The following is a 7,338-nucleotide window of genomic DNA, read 5'->3' on the forward strand; positions in this document are numbered from 1 at the left end:
GTGGACATTGTGCAGGCTGCAGCTCTGCTGATGGGACAGCACATCCTGCTGTCATGGTCACCAGGAGGAGCCAAGGGTGGCTCAAGTTTCCCTTCTAACCCCGAGTCTTGGTGTCACCTCGCACCACCTGAGCAATGGGGGTGTGTCCTGCTGGCTGTGCACCCCCACAAACTGAGTTTTCATCCCTGTAGATCTCTACACCACAATTCCCATCACTTTCCCACCATTTCTGTCATGTTGCAGCCTCATGGAGGAACACTGTGGTCTTATTGCCCTTGCTGCTCCAGCACTTCCATCCACCCTCACCCTTCCTTGGTAGCTGGGGGTCTTTGAGGAGATGTGCAGCACTGTCCTTCTGACCAGGGAAGGTTTTAGAGGGTCCCCTGTATAATCATTTTTGGAAGATGAAGGGGACAGCAGCCTGGTGTGGATCCACCAGAGTGAAAGGCAGGGAGAGCTAAGAGGGGAAGGAAGCAGGACCAACTCTGGCTTTGAGGTTTAACTCAGGCTCTCTCTGTAGCATCTCTTTAGTGAATCCATGCACTGGTGGGTGCTGCTCGCTGGCCTTCACGCTGCCTTTTCACCACCCTGGTGTGCTGCCTCCAGAGGGGACTTTGTGGGGCTCATTGGAGGCCAGACTTACCAGCCTGTGCTGAGGGGCTGCAGCAATGTGGCTTTTTTGTCCACTCAGCACCATTTGGGGCCCTTTACTCACAGAGAATGACCTGGAGCTCCAAATCCCGCCCTCAGACTTGAGCATTTGGTGCCTGTGTGGGCTTAGCTGGTTTTTGATGACTGAAGGTCCCTAAAATGCATGTGTATTAATGACTGGCCATTGTTATTCCTCTGATAACCATCCCCATGGTGCAGGACAGGGGAACAGAGTTATTGCCTTCCTGGCATCCCTGCAGCCTTCCCCATTCCCACAGAAACACAGAATGTGCTGAGTTGGAAGGGACCCACAAGGATCATCGAGTCCAACCCTCAGCCCTGCACAGGACCATCACCAGGATTCACACCATGGGCCTGAGAGGATCATCCAAACCCTCCTTGAGCTCTGGCAGCCTCGGTGCTGTGACCACTGCCCTGGGGAGCCTGCTCAGTGCCCAACCACCCTCTGGGTGAAGACCCTCTTTCTAACATCCAACCTAAACCTCCTCTGACCCCTGAATCTGTGTGACCTTCTGAATCTGTGTTGTCTCATCCTGCACAAGCCTCTGAACTCCACGTTGGAGGACAGAATTTGGTGGGTGCTGTCTGGTCAGGCGGTTCTGCAACTAAACAGTGATGCCTCCCCCCCTTAGGACAAACCTTTTGAAGGATACAAATTATGAAATTATGGAAGTATGAAATTATGAGACTCATAATTTCCCAGCACGCAGCCTCTTGTCTTGGGCCCAGCTGGAGAGGAGCTGTCTGCGGAGAGCTCGGGTTTAATTCACTCCCTGGCTGTATCAGCTGCTCCCACGTGCCAGTTGCCATTAGAAGCCTCTTCTAGGATGTCTGAGGGCTGTCATTCATTACACACAGAAACTATAAGATGAAATCTATAGCTGCAGTTCAGTGCAGGGTAATTCACCAGGGCTTGCCTGGTGGAGCCGGGAGCTAATGCTGTTAAAACACGACTCTTCCTGCAGAAAGCAACCCTTTAATGACTCTCAAATGCAGCTTAGACAACAACTACACCACTTACATCCTCTCCATAGACACAGACTCTGCTAAATGGATTAACTGCTTAGTGAACTCTCCCGGTGTGGTGGCCAAGCTCCGACCTTATAATGGACCAATTAAAAGGTCATCGTTACTTATGGTCGCAGCTTCCTTCCAGAAGAGCTGCCACACTCCCCTCTGGCACTGCAGGCCACCAAAGGCAGCTATTGACAGTTTAATGTGTTAATAATGGAGCAATAAATTAATCTTCTGGATTCCCCTTTCCTTTCTGGAAAGCACCAAAGAGTTAATGTCAGAGATGGCTGCAAAGGAAGCACAGGCAGCAACAAAACCTTGTTGCCAAGGCTTTATCACGAAACTCTTTCCGTGGGGAGAGGTGTCTTGTCACCTGGTCTGTCACTGAGCTCAGCCAGGCTGGGTTCACACCAGGCAGCTCCTGTGCCCATCCAAGTGGTGCCATCCTTGGGCTTGCCAGCTAGAAAAGGCTTTTCATGTTGTTCCTGAGCAGCACAAAGCAAACCAGCCCCCACCAGGCCTTGCCCAAGGGGTTTGTTACACCCTGGCCCTGCCCCATCTCACAACGGGAAGGTTCCCAGGTCCTTGCATGTGTGATGCCCCTCAACCCATGGTTAAATCTCCATGTCCACTGCAGGAGAGCCCAAGGAATTTCTGTGCTACATACCAAGCCACCCAGATGGCTGATTTCAGGGATGTCCGTTTTCCCTCAGGCTGTTTAAAGAAACCCAGCTGGGGATGAGAGATGAAACTTTCCCCGTCTTTGGAGGACTCTCCCATCCTGCTTTTTTTTTTTTTTTTTTTAATATTTTTTTGGCAAGCAGCAGGGGGGTTAATCCCAAGCAGAAGCATTGCAATCCTTCTGCTGTCACCTGCCTGTCGGGTGCCTAACCTTGAATGATGCTCCCTGGCATCCCAAAGGACTTCCTCTGATTGATTGATCCCTATCCAAGTTGGCGGATGAGGGAGGATATTTACTACACAGTGGAGAGCCCTTCAGAAGGATGTTCTATTAAGGCAGCTCAGAAAACAGGAAATGCAATAAAGCACCAGAAGACAAACCAAGAGAGGTAAATGTTCCCTCCTGCCTGTGGGAATGGACCAAGAGCCGTAATACCCCGGCCTGCACACTCACATAGGTCAATCCTTGGCCATCACCTGCTGAAAGGGGTGGCTTCTGCTTTCCAGCTGATGTATTGACCCAATAAAAGGTATTATTACATTGCCTATCACTGCTGACTACGGGAGAGTGTTTTGAAGAGAGTGATGGCTCCCTTCGGAGAGGCACAGAGCAGGAATGAGCGTGTATGGATGCGGGAGAGATTCCTCCTTCTGGAGAGAGCAGAGCTCTCCAAAGACAGTCAACTGGATTGCTTTTGCTGTAGTATATCAGGAACAGCTTCTTGTCTTCTGGAGTGGATTTTGGAGAGAGGAGAAGGCAGTTTTTGTGGTTTTAATTGGGATGCAGTCTGTAACAGCACAGCAAGTTTAGATCCCAAGGGCGGATGTTCTCTGCTCCTGTTTGTTCCAGTGAGGCAGCTCCAAGTCTGTTTTTATCAGCAAATTGACTCCTGCAGATGATGTGGGGTGAGCCCTCGGGTCAGAAACGTGCTCTTTGCCACCGCAGGTGTGCCTGTGTGCGCTCTCACACACAACAGGCACACGCCTGCTCCTGCTCACCTTTCCCCGCGCAGCGCACGCTTCTTCCATAGCAATGAGGAAATATGGGATTTAAGAGCCTCTGGGATTTCTCCTGGGGCTTTGCTGTTTGTTTGATCCAGTGGCTCTGTATGTGAAATGCATGAGCAGCCCAGACTCCAGCACAGCTCCTCTCCCTTCTCCTCGGGTACTCTGAGCACGAGGGTTTTCCCTTCCCCCTGGTCCTGCAACTCTCAGTGCAGCAGCCTGGCATCATTTATGGGCTGGGAAATGGTTTCACCTCCTAGCCAGGATATAAAGTGGTGGTTAAAACCTGTTCTCAGGTGATGGAGGAGGTGGCAATCTCGGGGGTGAGATGCATCACCCACCCTGTCCCACCTGCAGGGCTCAGAGCTCTGGGGCTTGTGGCAGCAGGAGCTTTCCCACATGGATCCTGCGTGGCTGGTCAATGGGGTCACCTCTGTCCCATCATTATGGGGACCCAGACGTGCCTCGTGGCTCAACCCTGAAGTTCATTACCTGGAATTATGCACAACAAGGGGCCAGGCTGTAAGAACACAGACGTGCATCTGCTCTCGGCAGCATAATCCTTCCCACCTCCGCTCCTGCCGCAGGATCCGTGCAACAGCTTCAAGGCAGGACCCCGCGGGATTAGCCGGACCCGGTTTTGTTCCCTCAACTGGAGGTGTGCGGATTACAAGGAGGGGCGCGTGGCAGATTAGTCGGCGCTGATTATCTCATTCACAAAAAAAACGTTCCTTTTGAAACTTCAAATGGCGCTTCTGAGCTTTGTGATGCAAGGAGAGACGGAGAGGGATGCTAAACCATTCAATCCGGAGCTTTTGTGGCCAAACGCGCTGGAAATGCCACGGTGATTGTAAAACTTGCTTCGCATTCCCAGCGCTTTGTGTCTACCAGGCTGGCAAACACCCCTCCCCCTGCCCCTTTTTATTAGGTTTTATTTTTATAAAGGTTTATATTGTATGTATATCACATACATGCGGGCACAGGCAACACCGAGAGGAGCTAACAGCAGTTTTAAATTCCAAACGGATTTTTCCTTCCTATGAATCGTGGAGTAAATTTGCCACAAGAGCCCGAAAACAGCCTCCCCCTCTCCACCCCATCACGTCTGTGGCTGGAGGGGGCAGCAGACCAGGACGCTCAGCTCACACTGATCAGCCAGGACTCCACATCAGTCTCCTCTGCCCCGAAAACATTCGCAGCAGAGGTCAGGGCTGGTGCAGCAGCAGCCCGAGGTAATTCCAGTCGAGATGCTGGACGCAACCCGGAGGTGAGATGAGGAAGAAAAGGAGAGGAGCTGGCAGGGAGGGAGTGTTAATGGAAGAGTTTCCACTGCCTGAGCTCTGGATGAAGGCTCCTGGTGGTCTTCAGTTACCTCTGACAAGTCCTTGTGCCGCTGGATGTAAAAGCAAGTGCCAAGTGTGTGTCACCAACACGTGGCCTGTGCTTGGAGCCGATGCCCTCCCAGCACATGGGGTCGTGCTGAGAGCTCTGTTTTCCTCCTTCCCCCCTTATTTTTCACTCTAATCCATTCTCACCTCATGCTGTCTCTCCAGCTCTGCCACTCCCTTTTCCATGAGAGCTGGGGAGAGGCAGAGCAGCACCCACACCCTCTGTGGTGGTACCAGTGCTGAGGCACAGGACAAGCCAGGGGAGAGCCACTCCCTGCCAGCTCCTCATGCAAAATTCCTGTGGTGAAACCAACCCCTTGCTCCTCACATCTCCAGCCTGCAGGAGCCCAGCTCTGCTTCACCACTCTCCATCCATCTATCCTTCCACCTGGGGGTCCTCCAGGAATTCCCTCTTAGGATGCAGCTCACAGTCAACTGCTAGAGGCTTTTTGGGGTCTTCTGCATTGGGACTCTACCTCTGTGCATCAAATACAGAAGGATGGAGAGCAGCTGAGACATCAGGATATTCATCATATTCCTTTCTAACCATGTCTGTGTAGTTTATATATTTTTAGGACATGGCCACATGATGGATATTGGTATATTCAAGCTAATTTTCCTTGGATGCCCAGGTTCATGCGTGTTTGCCAGGTGGGCTGAGGACTGATGAGCAGTGTTTGCATCATATATTTGACACTGACCATCAGAAGGGTCCTTTGGTTTGAGCATTCTGTGATTTTCCACAGATTCTAAAAGATCTGGGGTCTTTTTCCAGACCCTATTCATGAGGGGAGCTGGGCTCTTCTGGATATCTATGGATTATCAACTAGAAATGAAGGATTCGCATCCAAACCCCAAAATTTCTGGAAGAGTTTGGACGTGAAGGTTTTCTCTCTGTTTTGCTTTTCTCCTCTTTGCTTCTGAGCTTGATTTCTGCAGTTTTGTTCTTTGCCCTCTGGTTTGTCCCAGGCCCGGTAGCAAGTGGTCAGAGTGGTTGGATGCCAAGAAGAAAATCGTTCCTGTGTCACTCTGAGCCAGCACAGTTTGCAGGTGTTGTGGGAATGAGGGCAGGGAGCACCTCTCCTCCCTGGAAAATCCTCACTGGCCCAAATTTCTCTGCAGAGAGGGCAGAGCTGTGAAGTAGTAAAATTATGAGGACAGGCTGGAATTAATTTGGCAGCTCAAGGGGTACAACTGAGAAGCTACCAGGACATCTCAGGAATTGCTGCCAGTGACTCTGTGGTTGTTCTGCAGAAAGGGCAAGAACAGATCCTGGTCAGATCTGGGCTGGCACAAGGAATGTCTGTAAGAAAGGTGCTATACCAGGGATTTTTCCCAGTGAGGAAGTGCAATGGAAATGACAGGGAAGAGTTGGGAGGAGTCACTTGAGTGGAAATGAGTCATAAGTCAATAATGCTTGGCAGGGAGGGTTTGTCAAAGCAAAGAGGAGAGTGTTGTGTATTAGGAGCTCTGTCCACCTCTGGCTCATGTAGCCAGAAGTGGGAACCGTGCTCTTGTACGGATATTTCACAGAGAGAATATTCCTGGAAGTTGGAAGGGACACAGAAGGATCATCGAGTCCAACTAAACAGATAGTTGGGCTGGGAGGAACAGGAGGGACTAGGAAACTGCAGGTCAACTTTTAGTTCAACCACAGCTTTCTTTTATCACTTTGAGTGAGGGATGTAGAGATGTGGGCTAGAATTAACATAGAAAACCCTTAGATACTATTTTGATGGCTACATGGAGTAAAAATTGGTAGAAACAAAAGGAAACAGAGAATGCTGGAGCACCTTCATGTGGAATGGGATGAGCCTGACACCAATTTCAACCTGTCTTGCCAGCACTGGCTTTACTGGAGGGCCACCTGCAATATCTCCTGGCATGGTGTATAATAATCTTTCTGACAGTGAAAGGCCCCCAAAGTAAGTGGTTATTAAAGATCCTGTGCTCCTTTCAAAAGGTACCTTTAAGTTTTCATCTTGGCTCACTTTCCTTTCCAGGTTTTTTGGTTGGTTGGTTGGTTTGGTTTTTTTGGTTGTTGTTTTTGTTTGTTTGTTTTGTTTGTTTTTGTTTTGTTTTGTTGGTTTTGTTTGTTTGTTTTTTTGGTTTTGGGGTTTTTGTTTGTTTGTTTGTTTTGGTTTTTTGGTTTTTTTTTTTTTTTTTTTTTTGGTTTTTTTTGGTTGGTTGGTTGGGTCTCCACTAAAGTATCCCTTGGCTCTGACATTTGTTCTTAAACTTCTGCCACATTGCACCTTGGAGGGAGGCATTTCAATAATCATAGAATCATAGAATCAATTGGATTGGAAAGGACCTCTGAGATCATGAAGTCCAACCTTTGATTGACTACTGCTGTGGTTCCCAGACCATGGCACTGATGCCACATCCAGTCTCATCTTAAAAACCTCCAGGGATGGAGAATCCACCACTTCCCTGGGCAGACCATTCCAAAGCCTGATTACCCTTTCTGTAGAGAATTTCTTCCAACCTAAACCTCCCCTGGCAGAGCTTAACACCAAGCCCTCTTGTCTTACTGATCTCTGCCTGGGAAAAGAGACCAACCCCCCCCGGCTCCCCC

Source organism: Manacus vitellinus, unplaced genomic scaffold (genome assembly GCF_001715985.3).
Source record: "Manacus vitellinus isolate BGI_N305 unplaced genomic scaffold, ASM171598v3 scaffold_65_pilon, whole genome shotgun sequence".
In the NCBI taxonomy this organism is placed as follows: domain Eukaryota; kingdom Metazoa; phylum Chordata; class Aves; order Passeriformes; family Pipridae; genus Manacus; species Manacus vitellinus.